Genomic DNA, 21,383 nt, shown 5'->3' on the forward strand with positions numbered 1-21,383 from the left:
GCAGTAAGTGTGCATGTGCCTCTGTGGCTCCCCTGGGGTGCCCTCTGGGCATATGTATTTGTGGCTGGGTGTGCAAGACTGTGTGTAGTCACGTGGATTTGATTCCTAGGCCATACATAATGTTTTGGAGTTAGTCTTGTTTTGTGTTTTCGTTTTTCTCAGCCTCCACAAGAGGTAAACATGCCGGCATTATATAAATACTGTGCTGTTAGTCATTTATTTTTACTTATCTATGCATATTTCCCCAAAAAGTATCTGAGATAGTTCATGACTAAGGACACAGACGGTATAGATAAAAGTATACATAAAGGTGTAGTCAGCAGGAATATATCTGTGGATCAGGATAAAAATTTATGATAATTCTGTAGTCCATTCTGGTCACGATGATTGATAGGTTTGTTTCTGAGCTTCTCTGCCAACCAAGGCAAAAGGCAAAGAGGATAAAATTACCTAACACAACATTTTTATGTGTGACCTTGAATGACAGTTCTCCCAATCACAGTTTTACAACACACGCACAAGTGGTTTTCGCAACAGTGAAAGCCGAGGGCATAGTATTAAACTGCAGGTGATGGGGACAGCTCCACGCAGCTCCTGAGGGACCAGTCCTCTCGGTGTTCAGCTGACATGGAGGAGAACTTAGAATAATGCCCAACGGAGTCAACGTGTCACCATTCTTCATAGTCTCTTCCAGAAATAGACCCTCTCTGGGTCAGCTTCTTACCAGGAGTTGTTTCCAGATAATTTGAGCTTCCTTAGGAGCACCTGGATGCTGCTCTTCTATGTAGAGCAGATAGGAAACAGAGAAGTGCCCATCCCTGTTCTTGGCATCAGGTGGGCATGCTGTATGCATCTCTATTTGTTCGTTTCTATTTAGTCTTCCATCCATCCACTCTTCCATCTATCTGCCCCCTGCCCCAATTTTGGAAAACAGAGTGGGAGGGTATAGTGGGTAACATGTTACTTATTTAGATGAGCTTAGATGCCTGTGAGATGGAGGCTGCCTTTCTCCATCCCCCGTAAATGCCTTGGTCCTCACCTGGAGTTGAAAGGCTTATGGGACAGAATGGCGATGAACAGGCTTGTGTGTTTCCCAGGGAAGCTGTTGATGATGTATGGCCAGGCCAAGCTGCGTATGGGAGAGAAATCTGAAAGGCCATCCCTGGAGTGTGTAAGTAATTAAATGAGTTCACCAACTGAGAGCCATGCTGCAAAAACGTGTCCCTTTAATGAACAGAAAACAACTCACTGCTTGTTTCATGCTCAGCTGTATATTTGCAATTGAGGCCATGCTTGTTTGCTTAACTAATTCTATGGGTACAAGTCAATTTATTTTTGTTTTTAGCTCTATGCTACTCAGTTGCCAAGAAACACATCAATTGCTTAATGGTTTGTTTAATTCATCCTGTTGATCCTTTGCAGAATGACCCATTGCTTTGTTCTTGGTTAAACCAATCATATGACTATGCCTAAAATTCTGCTCTTATCACCACCCTCCATCTCCTGGGCAGGTGCCCACACGTCCATGCACACACGCTCACTCACATGCACACACATGTGTGTATGCAAAGCTTCAGAAAGATAGAAAACAGATTAGGTTCAAGCATCCGCAAACTCTGAAATCCCTGTGTGACAACCCAAAGAACTGTCACATCTTGAGGACCTGAATTTGAGTTCTTCAGGAGCTGTGCTATTCTGGCTAATGAACTTGCCAGATTTTCTGAACATTAACCAGAACATTTTTTTTTTTTAGTTGCATCATGCTACTGGAAATATTCCTTTAATGCACTAGCCCCTTTGCACAACTTGGTGAATTTCACAACTAATTAAACCTATCTTTGAACTATGACTAAGTCTCATCATAGTTGAGGATAGATGCTCATTGAGGCATAAAGGAAATGGACTTGGGAATGAGACAGATCTGGAGTTGGATTTTGGCTTTGAATGCCATTCACAGGCCATGCGGTGTTAAGAGAACCTGACAGCTTTTATTAACCTTGGTTTTATTTACTGGTCTGCAGAAAAAGAGATCACATTTACCATGTAGGGCTATTAGGATAATTAGAAATAATGTAGGTAAATTGCCTGGTGCTTAGTAGTATCCTGCATGTGGTAACAATGGTTGTTTTGGCTCTTATTATTCCAGAAAATACCAGAGGGACATATAGTTATAAAAGGTGCAGGGAATTAAAATTGAGTCAAATGTGGACTGCCCTTAGGACAGCCTCTGTCAAGCTGAATTCCGATGCTCAAACTCATGTCCTCCTTATTAATAAAAGTGGGTGTAGCGGGGGAAGATCCACACCCGACGTGTCTGCTCAGTTTCTCACTGCAGAGCTGCTGTGTGTTACATGCAGGTGAGTGGAGCTGCACGGTGAGAGGTCTGTCTAGCTACCACCTGGCTCTGCTGGACCCTGGAAGAGATGCAACCTCGGGACTGGGGACTTCCATCCTGGCCACACAGGGGAGTGGCGAGAGGTAGCTGAAATGGATTTCCTGCCCCAGATCTTATAGCTGCTGCCTGGTCCCCAAGCCACGCTGGTTCCATTCTTTACTCAGAGTGACAGGGTCACTTATGTCTGGCAGAATGCCCTGTTATTGACCAGAGAGAAACTTGGAGAAGCAAATTAAAGAAATGTTCCTTGAACATCTTGGGTCTCTAGTAGCTTTTAAGGCAAAGAACAGTTTGATGAATTATCAGCCAGTCACAAGTATGGATAGCAGTTCTTGGCCTCAAAGACATCGAGATACAAATTTAAGGAGGAGGGAGGGGTGGCAAATGTGTCATTGGGAAGCTGCCTTCTCCACCCCAGGCAGTTGAAAACCCACGAGGGGAAGATCCAGATGGTGGTGGCAGGAAAGACAGTGGCTCCCAAGAATCACAGCCCTCCCACGTTCCTGTGAACAGAATTGTATTCATTTAGCGCTGCATTAGCCAAGCCACCACATGCAACCAGAGCCCCCAAGGGCGCACTTGATAAGAGTGTAAACCACGCAAATGCCCTTCCTCTCCTTTCTCTTGTTCAAACGTCATGAAAGCGAGCCCTGCCAGGTTGAGCAAATGAGGTAAATGAGGGACAAGCGGAGAAGAAGAAATCCCAGCCCATTCCCCGTCTCCCAGGCCTATTGTTTTCCAAGGCTGGATTTTCAATTATTAATTAATCACGAATTAGTAAATAACAATAAATGTTAGGAAAGTGCTGTGATGTCTTCCAGTGCTTCTAGAAATGCTAAATGGCAATCCCCGTAATAGACTCTCAGTAATATAATTAAATGCCTACTAATGCCAAGGGCTCTGCTGGGCACATTGGGGAGCACAAAGGAGCCCTGTGCCTGCAGCTCCTCGAGGGAGCTCAGCGTGGAGGGGAGCGCAGGGTGCTCCATGGAAAGGCCCCCAAGCAGTAAGTGGCCGGGGATGGGCACCAGGAAGCAAGTTCCTTGGGAATCTGTTTTCTCCTTGTGGGTTTCATGGCATCAGTTTCAGTGGGAGGATCCCAGTTGGATATGCTGTCTCTTACAGACTGTAGCCGTTTTTAAAGCCCAAGGCAACAACTTTCACAGGGTCAGGAGAGATGGGGGGCGGGGGAGAGGGGGGAATCTTTGATCCAACAGACCTGTACTAGTCGGGGGCAAGGACCGTGGCCTTTGTCCCTCGCCTTCACATTTGTGACATGAACTAGCTACCTGAAATGAGAGTGGACACCTTACACTCATGTGCCCAGTGAGAGCTGGACCACTGCCACCCTCCGCTTCCCCCGGGACCCTCTGCCCTGCCCGGTCCCGGCCACTGGAATCTGTGACACCAGAGTGCCCTCCTGGGCACAGCCAGTCCCCATTAGCGTCTTTTCCCAATCACCTGCCAGACACACTGCCTGGGTGTGGCCTCTGTTTCTTTGTGAATTATGCTCTGCTCGGCCTCCTCTCTGCGGGTGCACCCCCCATTTCTAAACAATGTCCCACAGCTGCCTTGCAGGTCTCCCTTCGATCATCCTTCTGAACCTCCCACCACCTTCCTCAAAACCTTATTTGAATGAAGAAATGACCTCCTCCCCTACATTTCCCCGAGGGTCTGAAGCTCTGTGTTTACAGGAATGAGCTGTGGCTCTGGGCATAGATGAGCGCCCATTCAAAGCAGGCCTTGGCCACTTGCTAACGGTGTGGTTTAGGATAGATAAATCAACCTCTCCGAGCCTCGGTTTCTTCCTCTGTAAAATACCAGTAGAGTTGCTAGGAGCATTAGAGGGTGATAGGGGAAAAGCACCTATTATGACACTTGGCACATAGTAGGTGGCTGTTAATTTTAATGCACCCCCACCCAGCCTTCATGTCTTTTTACATGCACAGCTTGCACTAGCATTAGTTCCCGAGCTGTCAGTTTATGAATGTGTTTTATGAGCTGGCACTTAGATAGACACTTTCACGGGCTGTTTTTGTGATGTAGATGCTGTTTCCACCACTTTCTAGATAGATCACTGAGGCCAGAGATTTGGAGTGTGACTCTGGGCCCTCCAAGGACTCTTATAGTCCCTTCCCATCGCCTCTCGTCAGCTTCTCGAGTATTTGCTTATCTCCTTACAACTGGTCATACATATTACACATCAGCACCCGCCAGGTGTGGGGAGGGTGGATACAAAGGAAGCCTGCAGCCCTGCCCTTGGGCTGCTTGTAGGCTGGTTGGTGAGAAGGGGAACTACTGAGAGGGGCGAGAGAGAGAGAGAGAGAGAGAGAGAGAGAGAGAGAGAGAGAGAGAGAGAGAGGAGACAGAAGATACTCATGCTGAGGGCAGGGCTGTGCTTTCTGTTCCTGCTAGAGCCCTTTCCTGCAGCACACTGCCCAGGGCTTATGCCACCCAAACTGCTCAGCTGGCTCCCCTCATGGAGAGCAGGATGCAGCCAAGACTTGCAGGGAAGGGGCAGGCCACGGACAGAGGTGGCCTCTGCCTCTCAAGGTGGAATGCACAGGTCTACGTGGTTCTCCCCTTTCCGTGGCTGATTAAGTGCAAAGCTTTAGACTAAGTTGTGAGAGAGGCAGACAGACGAAAAGACACAATCCTGGCCCTCAGGGACCCAGGCCTGGGAAGGCAAGGATGTCAGAGAGAAGCCCTACCAAGCGTCGGAGAGGCAGCCTCCAGCACAGGCGCTGCCGACGAGGTGGGAGCACAGAGTGAGCCACAGGCAGGGAAGGTGGCATGGCCGGGAGTCTGGAAGACCAGCTCTGCGTGGCCATAGAAATGACACAGTCGCTAGAAACCGGAATTCAGAAAACAGCCCAAGAATTCAGGGGGATTTCCATATTGAGAACCAAAAAATGCCTTTTGAAAATTAGGGCCCTGGTGCATAGGAGAGAGAGGGAGAGGGGATGGGTGAGGGAGAAATGGATACCCTGCGTATATTGGCAAGAACCTGGCAGGCCTGTTAAGTGATTCAGAGGGTCCTGGTGCAAATGAAAGCGGTGGTTTGAAGAAGTGAAAAAACAGCATAGGCTCTGGGGCTGAGTTCAGGTCCTGACTGTTGGTGCTGCCACTGCACATGGGCGGGTTCCTTTAAGCTCAGCCCCTGCTTCTCCCTCTCAGTGGGGGGACAGTGGTGAGAGAGAAGGGCAGATGCAGCAGCAGCCCTGCCAGGAGACCACTCCATGCCTCGTCCTCCCCCTCCTGCTGCCTGCCCTGCCTGTCGCTGCCATCTCTGCTGTCACCTCTGTCCAGGGCCCGGGGCATCTCGCCCATGTGTCCCAAAAGAGGTTTGAAAGAACAAGTCCTCTGACCTTCCAGAAGAAGGCACCCTCCGCCCTGAGGGGAAATGGCCCTAACTAGCAGGCCAGGCACCACATGGACAGAGGGAGGGGTGGCCCCACATCCCAGCTCATGAGTGCCAACCCAGCCACACTCGGCTCTAGGACACCAGCCCCTTGGAGTTGATGTCCGGAAGCCCTTTGCCAGGCCTGGAGCTGCGGGATCCAGCCAGGCACCGTTTTCCTGTCCTGCGACCTGACCCGGTTCTGGTTAAGAAGTATTTAGATCTCTCATCGAGAAGAAGGAAAACAATGAACTGACTTTATATTTCTTTCCTGCAGGTTTTTAAAGTATTAAAACAGTCCATTTTTTTTGAATGGTAAACTGAGGCACAGAGAAGAGTAGCCACACATTTTATCCCACAGTGAATCAGACTCAGGGCACAGGGTGCTGAGCTCCAGCTCCTGACTGAGAGTTTGGAGCCTGAATGTGCACGTGAGTCTCAGTCCCATTACAATTAGAACCTTTGGACCCACCCATCACAGCCAGGTGGAGGAAGCCTGGGGTGGGGCCCAAGGCTGCCCTGTCACAACTCCCAGGGTCTTCTGACATGGTGGCCGGGAGCCGCACTGGAGAGCTTTTGCCCTAGATTCCAGATGGCCCTGCCCCATCTGTTCCTGCTTCTCTCAGGACACAGAGCGGCTGCCTCGGGTGTCCTCTTTCTCTGCCATGCTCGGCTCCTGGCCCCGGCATAGTCTGGTGGCACCCCTGCTCTGGCCGCTGTCACTGCCACAGTAGCTCATGGATGGGGCCCAGGCCGGTGACCTGCCTGTGAGGCCGAGAAGGGACCACTTGGAAGGCTCCTGGATGTGTGAGCCAGGCTGCAGGTGTGGCATCCAAGCCGGGTGCTCGGGGCTCGCATCCTGTCCTCTCCCTCCTCCAGCGGCTGGCTGCTTGGGGTGAGCCGGAGCCAGTGTCCCGCAGCCCTGGAACCTCTCTGCTGGGCACGACTTGGCCACCCTCTTTCTCTGGGCTTCCTGCTTTGGGCCCTCATCTCTCTGCTCGCCCTGACTCTCAGCTCCTGAGCTCTCTTGCTCTGTCTCCCAATCTCCCATCTGATCTCACCCCACTGAGATCCCCAGCAGCCAGCCTGCCAGAACAGAGCTGGGAGGCTGTGAGTAATGTGCTTGAAGGTGAATCATCTGCTAAATATAAAAACCCACTCACCCCCTGGATGCAAAAGCTACCAAGAGGCTCCGTGTCCTTCCCACCCAACCATCCTTCCTAGGGGGCCCTATATCCCCCCTGAAGTTTATTCGTGAACAGCAAACAAATAAACACCAAAGAGCAGCATCGGCAGCCTTGTTCCACTGCCCTGTGGCTCTCCTGCAGATCCCTGAATTCCCTAGTCTCCCCAGGATTATCCAGGAGGAAGCATCAAGTTAGGAAGGTGGTGGCCCAGGTCCTCTGTGGAATTGTGAAGCAGGCGACATTTGTAGTCAGGACTTCCCCTCCTCTCTCTGCCCCATCCCCACTCAGGAGACCCCATCTGCTCACCCTTCTGCAAAGGCAAAACTGAGCCTTTCCTTGCAGTCCCCACCTGTTGATAAGCATGCTGCATCTTGTAGAATTGGGCGATGCTTAACCATACATGACTGAGTAGCTGATGGAAGAAGGAGTTCAGGTAACAGGACCTTCTGTGAACAAGAGCCCTTCCTTAATGTTAATTTCCTCCATACAGATTGCTTTCTGCTTGGCCTGATGCGCTATGTGTCTTTGTTGCCCTGGGAATATGGGCCCTTATAGTGATACAAGAGGCCTGGTGCACGAAACTCGTGCACGGGGGGGGGGGGGGGGGGGGGAGGGAGGGTGTCCCTCAGCCCAGCCTGCACCCTCTCCAATCTGGGGCCCCTTGAGGGATGTCCGACTGGTGGGCGGACATCCCTCTCACAATCCAGGACTGCTGGCTCCCAACTGCTCGCCTGCTTCTGCCTGAGTGCCCCTAACCACTTCTGCCTGCCAGCCTGATCACCCCCTAACCACTTCACTGCCAGCCTGATAGACGCCTAATGCTCCCCGGCTGGCCTGATTGCCCCTAACTGCCCTCCCCTGCCAGTCTGGTCGCCCCTAACTGTCCTCCCCTGCAGGCTTGATCGCCCCCAACTGCCCTCCCCTGCTGGCCTGGTCACCCCTAACTGTCCTCCCCTGCTAGCCTAGTCACCCCTAACTGCCCTCCCCTGCAGGCCTGCCCCCCTCAATTGCCCTCCCCTGCAGGCCTGGTCACACCAAACTGCCCTCCCTGCTGGCCTGATTGCCCACAACTGCCCTCCTCTGCAGACCTGGTCCCCCCCCAACTGCCCTCCTCTGCTGGCCCAGTCACCCCCAACTGTCCTTCCTTGCAGGCCTGGTCTCCCCCAACTGCCCTCACCTGCAGGCCTGGTCCCCCCAACTGCCCTCCCCTGCTGGCCTGGTCCCCCCCAACTGCCCTCCCCTGTAGGCCTGCCCCCCCCAATTGCCCTCCCCTGCAGGCCTGGTCACACCAAACTGCCCTCCCCTCCTGGCCTGGTCTCCCCCAACTGCCCTCCCCTCCTGGCCTATTCTCCCCCAACTGCCCTCCTCTGCTGGCCTGGTCACCCCTAACTGCCCTCCCTACTGGCCTGATCACCCACAACTGTCCTCCCCTGCTGGTCTGGTCACCCCTAACTGCCCTCCCTGCTGGCCTGATCACCCACAACTGCCCTCCCCTGCAGGCCTGGGTCCTCCCCCACAACTGCCCTCCCTTGCTGGCCTGGTCTCCCCCAACTGCCCTCCCCTGCCAGCCATCTTGTGTCCACATGGGGCAGCCATCTTTGACCACATGGGGGTGGCCATCTTGTGTCTTGGAGTGACGGTCAATTTGCATATTACTCATTTATTAGATGGGACTAGAGGCCTGATGCATGAAATTCATGAACTCAAGGGGCTTCCTCAGCCTGCCCTGCACCTTTTCATAGTCCAGGAGCCCTTGGGGGATGTCTGACTAATGGCTTAGGCCCGCTCCCCATGGGCAGTATGACATCCTTAGCATAGCTGTGGAGGTGGGAGAGGCTCCTGCCATCACTGCTGCGCTCATCAGCTTAGCTGTGAGCCTGGCTTCTGGCTGAGCAGTGCTCCCCCTGTGGGAGTGCACTGACCTCCAGGGGGCAGCTCCTGCATTGAACGTCTGCACCCTGGTGGTCAATGCGCATCATAGCGAATGGTCATTCCTCCATTAGGTCTATTTGCATATTAGCCTTTTATTATATAGGATTATGTAACACTAGAGGCCCAGTGCACAGATTTGTGCACTGGTGGGGTCCCTCAGCCTGGCCTGCGGGAATCGGGCCAAAACCGGCACGGTGCACAAATTCATTCAGGGTGTGTCTGACCCATCTCGCCCAGTCCCGATTGGCCAGACCTCAGCAGCAAGCTAACCTACCAGTTGGAGTGTCTGCCCTCTGGTGGTTAGTGAGTATCATAGCGATTGATTGAACAGTCAAATGAACGGTTGGACACTTAGCATATTAGGCTTTTATTATATAGGATAATATAGTTATATAATATCATCTGTGTATTTAATACTTTGCACTTTGTGTCAGGAACTATGCTCAACATTTTACATGGTTTATTTCAATTAAATTCTCAATCATATGAGATAGGACTATTGTTATTTTCAATTTAAAACAAGAAAAAAACTAAGTTGACAAGATGAAAACAAATTTTCAAAAGCACAGCATGGAATATTTAGAGCTGTGATTTAAATCAGTATTTTATTCTTCACCTCTAAGTTAAACCAATAACTTCAAACATCCTTTGATGCTGGCCTGGCCCATAGTCAGAAAAATATTTTAAGTCACAATGCAGTAAACACACACATGCATATATGTACATGTATGTACCCACAGACCTACATGTAAAACAAATGTTTGGGGAAACAACACTAACTTTTACTGCCTTCTAATTCTATTCTATTCCATTCTGTTTCTTTCTGATCTGGTCTAATGTTATTTTAAAAGTTATGCAGCCCACCAAATTTCTTCCATGACCTTTGATAGGTCATTATCTGCAGTTGGAAAACACTGGGCTAACCATACTTCAATTATATTTGAAGTATGTCTGGAAGCCAAGTTCTAGTTCTATGGCAGGAGTTAACTGCTATGACTTTAGACAAGTGTCTTCACTTCCCAGCCCCATCCATCTTCCTAAAGCCTATCGTGTAACAGAGTTTGACTAAATGACCCTGTACATCTCCATCTCCAGGGAAGGGGAGTAGGCGCCGCCCCAGCCAGGTGTCTCACGTGTGTGCACCTGTGCACATTGGGATGTGGGGAGAAGGACTGACTGATGGCCTGGCAAGTCTCCACTCCCACTTTGGCGGCGTGCTCAATCATTGCAGCGGGAACCGGAGGGAAAATGCAGTTCCCACCTGTCTGGCATTTGTAATCTCCTGAAAAGGCACATTTTCTCGTATGCCGTGTAACTTGATTCCCCCACCTCTGTCTTTTCATTTGTCTGCCTCCTTATCTTCCTTATTGGGCGGTTTGAAAGGCAGAGGGAAGGCCACCTTGGTGGAGATGAGGTGTGAGTGGCGGTAGAGAGAGACAGAGACAGAGGGGCCACTGGGATAAATCCGAATGGTGATCTGACACACCAGGACTGGGTCCTGGTCTCCCCTGGGCCGCTGAGTGGTTGTGTGGACTTGGGCATGGCGGCTGCCCTCTGTAGCATGTACAGGGCCTGAGGGACACCGACAAGGGCTCATTTAGCACAGACAGTCCAGAATTATGAGTTCACGCAATGCGGCAGGGAGAGAGAGAACAGCCTGGGTAGTGTTTACCATGAATGACCAAAGCAAGAATGCCCTGAGGATGAGAACCACTGTGTTTTTAATAATGAAAATAACTGGTCATTTTTCTATTGGCCTCTCTCAAAGGGTGTTTATCTGGTTCCAGTGAGTTCAAACTTCCAAACTGGCTGCCTATGGTAGGTGAGCTCTTGTGACAGGTCACATGCTGTGTTTATGCCGCTAAAGCAGATCCTTGCTCGGCAGTTCCCATCCCATTAGATGCAGGTTCAGAGGAGATGCGCTTTGCTGAGGTCCCAGGCTAATTGGTGGCTCGATCCTGAGAGTGATGGTCATTGCATTTGTCCCTGAGGCAGGCCCGACCCAGCCCTGGGCATTGGCGGCAGGCCTTCCTGCTCTCAGACTTCGGAGTGAGGATTGTGTGGCACTGCTATGCCTTCCCCACCTCTGTGCATCCCAGGTAAACCCATGGCAGGCAAAACATGCCTTCCCTGGAGCCTGGCTCTGCAGACACAGCTCCCAGGAGGCAGTGTCAGCAGGAGCATCCCCCAGCTCTCCAGGCCACGCCACCTAGAAGCCCCGCTTGACTGGCATGCATCCTGGCATGCTCGTGTTCACCCTTCGTCTCTCTGGTAAGGACACTCAGGCCATTAGCCTGTGCCCTTTGGCCCTCCCCACCCTTCTTGGAGTGGGAGTGTCCTGCCTGGTCTGGAGGCCCGGGACACAAAGGAAGTAGAATTTCTTTTACCTGCAGCTGGGCTCCTCCTTCCTCCCTTCCTGGCAGCCCCACCAGAAGCCACGTGGAAGTTGGCTCTCTAAATGACTCTCGCAGACTGGAAGAGACTCGAAAGGTCATCCTGATCCCCTACCCAGAGAGAAGACGTAGACCCCAATGACCAAGGCCTCTGAGGGCAGAGAGGACAAGCTGCCGCCAGGAGAGGCCTGACTCCCCTCCCCTGCAGTCCAATCGCATTTGCATTCCCTTCCTCTCTTCCCCGGGCAGGGCTGCTGCCACGCCTGCCTCTCTCTGGGCCCCAGTCCCCTGGCTCCCCTTGAAGAGGCTAGAGGAGGGTCACAGCATGGCTCTGGGCAGCAATGGCCTGAATTTTTAGTGTCCTTCACAACTCCCTTGTCAAGACTGAGCCAGTATGCCTCCAGTTCCTTCATCCAGCCAACACTTAGGAGCACCTACTGTGTGCTAGGCCCCTCCCCCACCCTTAAGATGAAGTTTGCTCACAGCAGCAGGCCTGTGTTTACCATCAGCTCAGGAAAGAGATGCAGCCCTGGGGTGGGGGTGGGGGTAGAGGTGGAGGTGGGGGTGCAGGTGTGTGTGCTCCTGCCCACCGATCATGGTGCATGGCAGAACTCACAGGTGCAGCCTCCCCTTCTTACTCCTCCCCCCAGTTAACCAGGGAGAATAGGGCTGTGCCCCACTCAGGTGTGAGCAGAACATTTTGGGAATATCCAGAGCCTTGGGAAAGGGAGCATCTGCCTACAAAAGTTTCCTGCAATTGCAGCAGGAGGAGGAGGCACAATTATGTTGGCTTGAGCCGGGTTCAGAGCGGACACTGCAAATAGAGAAAACGGGGTGGTGTCTTCTCAGGGAGAGAAGCCTATCACTCAACAGGTGAGAGGGGAGAGTTGGCTGCACTCTGGCCGGTCCCAGTGTGGACCCCCAGTAGGGAGGGTGGTGCGGGCATGTGGAACCCCCTCCCCACCTTGTGTCCTGGGAACATGAACCTGCCTGCCAGCACTCACGCAGAGACAGAGAAGCGAGAACTAGGGGTCAGCCTCTCCAAGGAGCCCCGGCTCTATGGGCCTGGGGCCTTCGCCTTGCAGAGCCTCACCCTAAGGGGAGGTCATCTCAGAGCTACCGAGTGGAAGGCGCGGGCCGGACACAAGCCTCCTTATGGCACCTGCGTTTTGCTTGCACAGCTCTTCCGGCAGATGCCAGCTGCTCGGGCCCAGGGACACGCCTCTGGCTGCTCCCGGTGTGTCTAGCACCGGCGTGCAGAGCCGGGTTAGTTCCTGTTGCCTTGAGTCAAAAGGACTGAGGGGCTGAAGAGGAAAGGAAAACAGGGAAGACCTAGGATCTGTCCCATAGAAACATACGTTAGTCCTTACGAAAACCTTTGAAAAGACATAGACTTTAATTAATATATTTTGGCCTGCAGTCTTGTTTTCGTTCTTTCTCTGACTTTTTCACTCAGGCCCGAGTGGACCAGGATAATTCACTTCCCAGAGAGCTGGGTGGGGGGCAGCGGAGGTCACTGCCTCCCATAATATAGGGGAGGAAACAGAGGTACCTACACCAGCGGTGTCCCCCAGGAATTGGGATACGGATGGAGGTGCAGCTCCCACTTCCCAGCCTCTGGTGATGAAACCCAGTAATTCCCGGCTCTGCCCAGACTGCCTGGAGGCTGAGGGCCTGTGCGTGGTCAGCCTGGGCAGGCACTCCCTTGCCCAGCCTTCCTCCTTGTCTGTATGATGGGGAGTACTCCAGGCACCTTTGTACGTAGACTTGTTCTGAGGATGAAATGAGGTGTGTCTGGTCGTCAGGAAAGTTCTTTACACTGTTTATCTGCCCTGCCGGAGTCTGCTCCTTCTCCAGAGCCCTGGTCGCCTCGTACATGGTGGTCCCATGAGGAAAGTGGCAGAAACTTCTAGTCGAGGCACCTGTGTTTGAATCCCAGCCAGGTCACAGACCAGCCATGTAACTTTGGGCAAGCCAGCCACTCTGACCCTCAGTCCCCTCATCTGCAAACTCGGAATAATAGTGCCCACCTCTCCAAAGTGCCCTGAGGATCAACTGAGATGAGGCATATTTACAGGCACCCAGGACAGCCCTGCCCTGACCAGCCTTCGCCCCCAACACACCCATGAGCACGCATGAGATCTTTCTCCTCTCTCAACTCAGACCTGCTTCTACTCAGCATCAGTTTCCCGGTTTGGAACATTTGCCTTCTTTACTTTCCTTTGGAAAGTGGGGTGCAGGAAGCAGACTCTAAGCCTGTCTCCCCAAAAGGTGACATTGCGTGGGATCAGAATGAAGAGGGGCTCAGAGCCCTTCATTTGGGGATGCCCACTGCAGAAGCAGCGGGGGAAGGGAGGCTGACTCCAGTTTCACCCTGGCACCCAGGGTGAGGCCTCAGAACTTGAGTTTATGCCTTTCTCAGCCTCTGAAGTGCCCTCTGAGACAGACGTGTCTTGGCAGAGCCAGTTAGCATTCTGTTCAGCAGGGAGGCCCAAGGTGCCTTTGGAGCCTGGGCACAGAGCTGATTGGCGTTGGCTGAGTCCACAAGATGCACCTGCCCTCTAGTGGCAAGAGAGGGAAAGGCATGGCAGCCATGGGCTAAACTCGCCTGCTGAGGATGCTGTCAGCCTTGAGTTACTGAGGACACTGTGTGGGGGGGTCACCTGGAGATTAAGCAGTAGCACGCAGCACAAACCTAAACTAGGCCAACATGTGAAGGCCATTCCCCGAACACACTCCAAGCCCCAGATTTGGGGTTTCACTCACCCATTCATTCATTCATTCATTCAAAAAATATGGAGTGTCTGTCTGTATGAGGGGGGTCAGGGGTAAGAGGGGGTGTTTCTGGGCGGTGGGGACACAGCAATGATCAAGACAGGCAAGTCCACCCACTCCTGGAGCTTTCATTCCAGTGAGTGTGGTGTCTGTTGGGCAAAGATGGAGGTTTTCTCAACCTCCCCTTGCCTCAGAGTCAAGAAATCAGCAGGCACCCACCAGGCACCTGATTCCTGCTGGAATCTCTCATACCTGTTTTTTTTTTTTGTTTTTTTGTTTTTTTGTGTTTTTTTTTTAATGGTCCCAGAAGTTAAATGACACAATTTAACAGAAGGAGCACTGAACAGACAGTTGAAGTGGGTGTGAATCCGGGCTCCTCCACTTACTAGCCCTGTGACCTGGGCTCATCATTTGAACTCCCAGCCTAGACTGTTACCCTCCAGCAGCAGCCAGGGCTCACGAACTGGTGGTGGACGAGGGCGTGTGGTCCCCTGGGCTGTCCCGTGCAACGTGGGCACAGTCACACCCACCTGACCTGCGGCCACGGATGCCCAAGTGCCTTTCACCTGGCATTTGGAGGAGCAATCAGACGCTTTTTGCTTTATCATTTAAAAAAAACTCATAAAATTAATTTGATGCAATTTATTCTGCTTCATTGTGTGCCAGGGTCTCAGCTAGCTGTTGCTTTGTAAGAAACCCCCCAAAACTTAGTGACTCAAAACAGCAATGTCGTATATTTCTCGTGATCTCTGCGGGTTGACAGGCTCCACTGGGCAGCTTTCTGTTTTACACGTTTCTGCTGGGGCTGAGTGGCATGCCATGCGGCTTCCTCACGCACATATCCGGCACCTCCACTGGAATGGCTGAGCCAGCCAGGGGTGGGGGTTGGGGTGACCAGGCATCTCTCCATGGTGAGTCCAGCAGTGTAAGCAAGGTGCCTGGGCCTCTTCTGTGGGGGCTCCGGGCTCTGAGAGCTTCAAGAGGCTGAGCCCGATGAGCAAGTGCTGGCCAAAACTGCCTCACATTTGCCAAAGGAAGTCACATGACCAAGCCCAGTGACAGTGTGGATGGGAACCAGATGTGAATTCTGAGAGGCATGTCCACTGGGGACCACCAGTGTAACGGTCTCCAGCAGCCAGTCATGGTGCGGATGTGAGGAGCCCTTCTGTAAGCCGTGGCTGTGTCCTGGGGGGTTTGGGAGTCAGGATGCATTTGCTGTTGCCATCCTATGATGGAATGACTTCTACTTGGGACATTCTAATGCTCCATAGTCTGGTGTGGCAGGGAAGAACATCATGAGGTCTGAGGAGCCTTTCTTGGTCTTGAGTAGAGGTTTTAAGAGCTGGCCAAACACCCCTTCCCACCAGCTTGAGGGGTGACACCCCCTCAACAGGCCACTGCTTCCTGTTTCTGAGTTGGAGCCATTCCAGCAGAGAGGCTGTCTGCACACCAAAGGGAAGCCATAAAACCCCTCGCTCATTCTTCCTTTCCTATTTGTCATCAGTGAGAGAATGGAGGCCGTGCAGGAGTAACACACAATGGCACTGGGTTTTTGTCACTGGGCTCTAGACACAAACTGTGCCCATGAAATAATTTCCAGCTGTCAAGTCTGAGCTTTTTCTTCTATCTTTATTTCTGGTGTAGAGGTTTGGGCTCATCACAGTCCTCCGGTCGTTAAACTGCTTGTCTCATTGTACTTATTGTATGTATGTATGTATGTATGTATTCTCTTTGATGCTCATTCCCATGCCCCACCCCTCAGGCAAATGTTTTAACGTGTTAATGTATGTCCTTTTATGTGTGTGCATCCTTCCAAGCTGTGCATTACCCTTGGGTGCATACAAGTTTAACCTACATTATAAATCTAGTTCTGCTTTTTACTCTTCCCCTTGGTACTGTGGCTTTGAGGTCCCTCCATGTCACTCCATGTTCTCCTAATTTGTTGTTTCTCACCCAGTGCCCAGTCGCTCTTCCAGGGGTAGACCCCCAGACACCGAGGCTCCCACCCACAAATGTCACTGCTGGGAACATGGTCCGCCAGCCTGTGAGCATTTGTCTGGGCATAATCGCAGGCACAGGTGTGTGTCTAACCAAGGTGACGAGGCAGTACAGCGTGCTTTCCCACGGGACGCCCGGACCCTCCTCCCGGCAGCCCTGCCACAGGGAAGACCCTGTCCTCCCACCCAGCCCTGGCATTGGTCGAAGTAAGAAAATGCAGATACAGCCCCTGCTCACAAGGATCCTGTGACATTATTCCTCCCGCAGCCCTGACACGGGCCCTCGTGGACTGGGTTTGCTGACTTTGCCCCAGCCAGGCAGCCCGTGCCCCGTCTACCTGCCCCTCTCAGATCTGTGTCAAGGCAAATGCACCACAGCACCTGGGAGCTGAGTTACTCAAAGAGAGCAGCTCCAAGATGAGCGGTCTTCCCCCAGCGTCACCCAGCACGTCTCCAGATGGGCCAAGGGTGCTCGACACAACAGGCCCTGGAGCTCAGTCATCGGCAACAAGGGCTTCGTTTTAGCCGTGACAGTGACTCCGCCGAGCTGGCTGGTATGAAGTAAACAATGTCACTAAGATGAAATGAAACAGACTGAAGTCAAGACACCCTGGTGACCTAGGCCAGGTCACATGGTCCAGACACTTCTTCACAGGAAAAGACACTGAGGCCCAGAAATAGAACTTCCCAAGGCCACTGGGTGATTGAGAGGCAACGCTGAAGCCAGAACCCAAGGGTCCCGTCACCAGGCCTGACCTCCCTCCATTCCACTGCCCTAGTTCCTTTACCACTGCAGGGACCCCAAATCCAAGCACAACCCCAGTGTTATTCCATGAGGTTGATTCCTTCCTTCCCAGCTCGGGCTTGAGAAAGACTCAGAAATACTAAACTGGCTTTATTGGTGGCTTTCCTTCCCTCTCCAGTCCAGTCCAGTGAACAGTTAAATAAAACAAGAGTAAGTACAATGAAGAGGGAGAAGAGGATAACAGAACTGTTTTCAATTGTGAAAAGTCAGTAATGGAGTGAGGGCATCATGTCCCTTAAGAATCCTAGGCCAGCACTGTTTCCCCACCCCCGATGGAGGACAGAATCAGAGGGAAACCCAGGGGATGCCATGAAGCAATGTGACCAACTACTTCGCAAATTCATCTAAAACTACACACATAGCTCTGTGTCACCGTGTTCACAAGAGTCACCAAAGTGGGTTTCATTCCTTTGTAAATATCTCTCCCTTATAGCTCAGAGCAACAGTCCTAATATCCTCTTTATTCTTTTATCTGACAAATAATAGTAATAGTAGTGATTACAGAAATACCCAAATAACAATTATATTATCTTTATATATAAAACCCTAATATGCAAATAGAACAAATAGAACAACTGAAAAACCGAACAACTGAACAACCAGTCGCTATGATGTGCGCTGATGACCAGGGGGCACATGCGGAATGTGGTGGGCATCGGCTGAGGTGGGATGGTGGAGCAATGAGTGGAGGTGCCAGACCAAGGCGGGGCGCCAGTCACTGTTATTGGGGCGAGCCTCTGGTGGTTACGGAAAATTCTTTGCTCCCGCATGCCATGGTCCCACTCGGCACTGGCACCTGCTGCCAGCACCAGAGCCGCCACTCGCACCTGCTGCCGGCATCCAGCACTGGCCTGGATCGCTTGGTGCCTTCAGCAGGTGTGAGCAGCAGCTGCCACCCGAATCACCCCTCAGGGCTTCTCCACCTCCCCCTGCTCCTGAGGGGAGCAGGAGCCACCACTCTCATCCACTGCCTGAGCTGGCCCCATTCATACCTGCAACCAGCACTGGAGCTGCCCGCTGCTCATACCTGCTGCCGGCGCCCAGCGCAGGCCCTGATCGCCCCTGAGGACTTCTCCACCTCCCCCTGCTCCTGAGCGGCAATCGGGGCAGCAGCTGCCACTCACACCCACTGCTGGCGCGGGCCCAATCGCTCTGTGCCATCAGTGGGTGTGAGTGGGGCCAGTGCCGTCAGCGTTTGGGAGCGGGGATAGCGGAATAGGGCTGCAGGCAGACAGGGGACCGTGGCAGGAGGGGCAGGGAGGGATGCAGAGGATGGGCTGAGACCCACCCCTGTGCCCACTGCAGCCTCATGGCCCACAATTCCTTTCAAGGTGCACAAACCCGGTCACTGGGCCCTAGTCTGTAAATAAAATGCAAACATTGTCAAAGTTGGGCAAAGTAAAACATGCTTGAGAAAAAGATTAATTCTGGGAAAGCACTTAATCACATAGGAGGGCAGGGTTTGCGGATGAGGGAGGGAGATCTGGTAATAAGTGAATATCTGCTTGGACGAATTTGAGGTTCTGCTCCTGGGGAAGGCCTGGCGCTCTGCATTGCAACACCTTGGAATGTGCTAGAACACGCCTTTGTGAATTAGAATAGGCCAGAGGAGAAGAGCCCTTCTGCATTTTGAGCTAATTTGATTACCCACCCAATGGGAGAAATGTTAGAGGAATTGGGTGCTTCTTTTTAACTATAACTCACACCAAGCACTGGTGTTGTGAACGGAGAGCCCAGGACCCTTTGGAGGGAGCAGGACATAGACATCCTGGAATCTGTCTGGCCCCATTCCTGGGACTGCGCCAGGGAACAGTGTCCCTGGCCTGCAAGTTGGGCACTTGGCAGCCCACACCCTACCCCAAGCCTTGGGTTCCAGGAATATTTCTTAAGTTTTGAATTCATTAAATTCACCCCTTTGAAATGCACGATTCAGTGGTGCTTAGTGTATTCATAGAGCTATGTGACCATCAGCACTATCTAATTCCGGAACATTTTCATCACTCCCCAAAGAGACCTCATGCCTATTAGCAGTTACTCCCGATTTCCTCTCTTCTTCTGCTCCGCAACCCCTGGCAACCACTCGTCTACTCCCTGTCTCTCTAGATCAGCCCATTCTGGAAACTTCATATACCTGGACTCAAACACATTTCTGTGACTGCCTTTTTCACCTGGCATAAGTTTTTCAGGGTTTACCCATGTTGAAGGCTGAATAAGTACTTTATTTTTATGGCTGAATAATATGTCATTGTAAGGATATGGCACATTCTATTTATCTGTTTATCAGTTGATGCACTCAGGGAGGTTTTTTTAAAATATATTTTTATCGATTTCAGAGAGGAAGGGAGAGGGAGAGAGAGAAACATCAATGATGAGAGAGAATCATTGATTGGCTGCCTCCTGTACGCCTCCTACTGGAGATTGAGCCCACAACCCAGGCATGTGCCCTGGACTGGAATCGAACCCAGGACCCCTCAGTCCACAGGCCGATGCTCTATCCACTGAGCCAAACCAGTTAGGGCTCAGGGAGGCTTTTGCTACTAATCTGAGCTGCACTTGAAAACTATAGACAATGAATAACGTTTGCCATTTCCTAATCAGATGGCTAATACGACAGAATTAGCATTTTAGGGAGATTGCTGTGCCGGGCCTTGAGCATCAGCTGTGTAGTGAGACAGAGAGGGGGGCTGATGAATCGAAGCTTCCTCCTGCTAAAGAGGAGCGGGAGGTCAAGGGCACCTGGGGGATCTGTGCAAGAAGCAAGCCTGACTCTCTCTGTCCCAACTCCAACCAAAAAGCCAGAAAGCCACAGGCTTAAAAGAGCAGCTCCTTCTGGAGGGGAGAGACCCCTGGTGGTTTCAAACTGATCTCGTATTTCTCCTGGAAACACCATTGAAAATCAGCCTCCTGCACTCCTTCCCGGAATGGGCATAACTGCTAATTGCCTCTTGCACAATTATCTGCCAAAAATGAAGGATTTAGTTATCCTTGTTAGTGACAGCCCCAACGTGCAAAGACCCATTACTGCATCGGCAAGGCTGGCGGGAGTGCCTGCCAAGGCTGTGAGTGATTCTTACAGTGAGCTCTCTCGGCTCAGCTGGGGTGTGGAGGGGAAGGCTGTCCGAGGCCAGAGGGGTGCAGCCTGTCCCCTGCACATACCCCATGATGTGTCAGAGCTGGGAGGGTCTAGAGGCAACGCAAGTGGGAAATGAGGCCAGGCCTCAGTCAGACCTCAGCTCTCAGTTTGCCAATTAAAAAAAATATATTTCACTTATGTTTTATTTTTATTTTTTATTGAATGGATTGGGGTGACATTGGTCAATGTGATCATATAGGTTTCAGGTGTGGGTTTCTGTGTTACAAGATCTGTATATTGCACCGCATGCCCACCACCCAAAGTCAAGTCTCCTCCTGTCGCCATATATTAGGACCCCCTTCCCCCTCTCCCCCTTCCCTCTGGCAACCGCCACACTGCTGTTTGTGTCCACAAGTTTCAGTTTTATATCCCACTTATGAGTGAAATCATATGGTTCTTAACTTTCCCTGACTGACTTATTTCACTTCGCATAGTGTTCTCAAGGTCCATCCATGTTGTTGCAAATGGCGCTATTTCAACCTTTCTTCTGGCTGAGTAGTATTCCATTGTGTATATGTACCCGTCTTCTTTACCCAGCCCTCTATCGCAGGGCACTGGTTGTTTCTCAGCTTGCCAGTTTTGACCTGCACAGCCTGGGGCTGCTTCCTATCTAGCACGTGGGGAAGGGGCACCTTGAAAGACCATGGTGATAGGTAAGGTTTACTGAGGCTCAGGGAGACCCTTGGTGACTGGCAGACAGGGCCTCTCTGTCCTTACCGGGCCCCCCTCCCCATGGCACGCACTGCACTGCTTTTCTTCTGTTACCTCACTTCCTTCCTTTGCCTACAATGTCAGGCTTTCACTCTGTCCCTCTGTCCCTCCCAGTGAGGCTGCCCAGCACTGCGCTTGTTTCATCTGGTCCGGTCTTTATTGCTCATGCTTGCTGCTTCTCAAGGAAGAGAAAGAAAGGTGGCAGGAATTGCTATGGGTGAGTCAAGGAGGGCTGATCAAGGCAAAGCAGACAGAAAGATGGAAAGTTACTTGGAGAGCATTGTGTCCAGTACACACTTGTGGGCATATGCGCACACACGTGTGCACACAGCCTTGCACACACATTTTCTCCTCAGCTCGTCTTCAGGAATATTCTGTTTAGGAATGAGGTCCTCAGGTTTGTAACTAATTGCCCAGAGTTGTGTTGAGAAATACACCTCAACTTGAAAGAGATTAGATTTATGTGTAGTTGAGGGGCTCTTGAGAAGTTAGGGGAACCAAGGTTTCACCCACTCTTAGCCAGAGAACCAGGTGCTAGAGGCTGTGTGGGTGATGGGGCGCATGCGGACCTGAGTCTAGGCAGCCACTTCCTCCACAGCGGTGGGGATCGAGTGTGTGAAAGGTGCCTGTAATGGAGTTATTCCGACAGCCTCCT

Source organism: Plecotus auritus, assembly GCF_963455305.1.
Source record: "Plecotus auritus genome assembly, chromosome: 3".
Lineage (NCBI taxonomy): Eukaryota > Metazoa > Chordata > Mammalia > Chiroptera > Vespertilionidae > Plecotus > Plecotus auritus.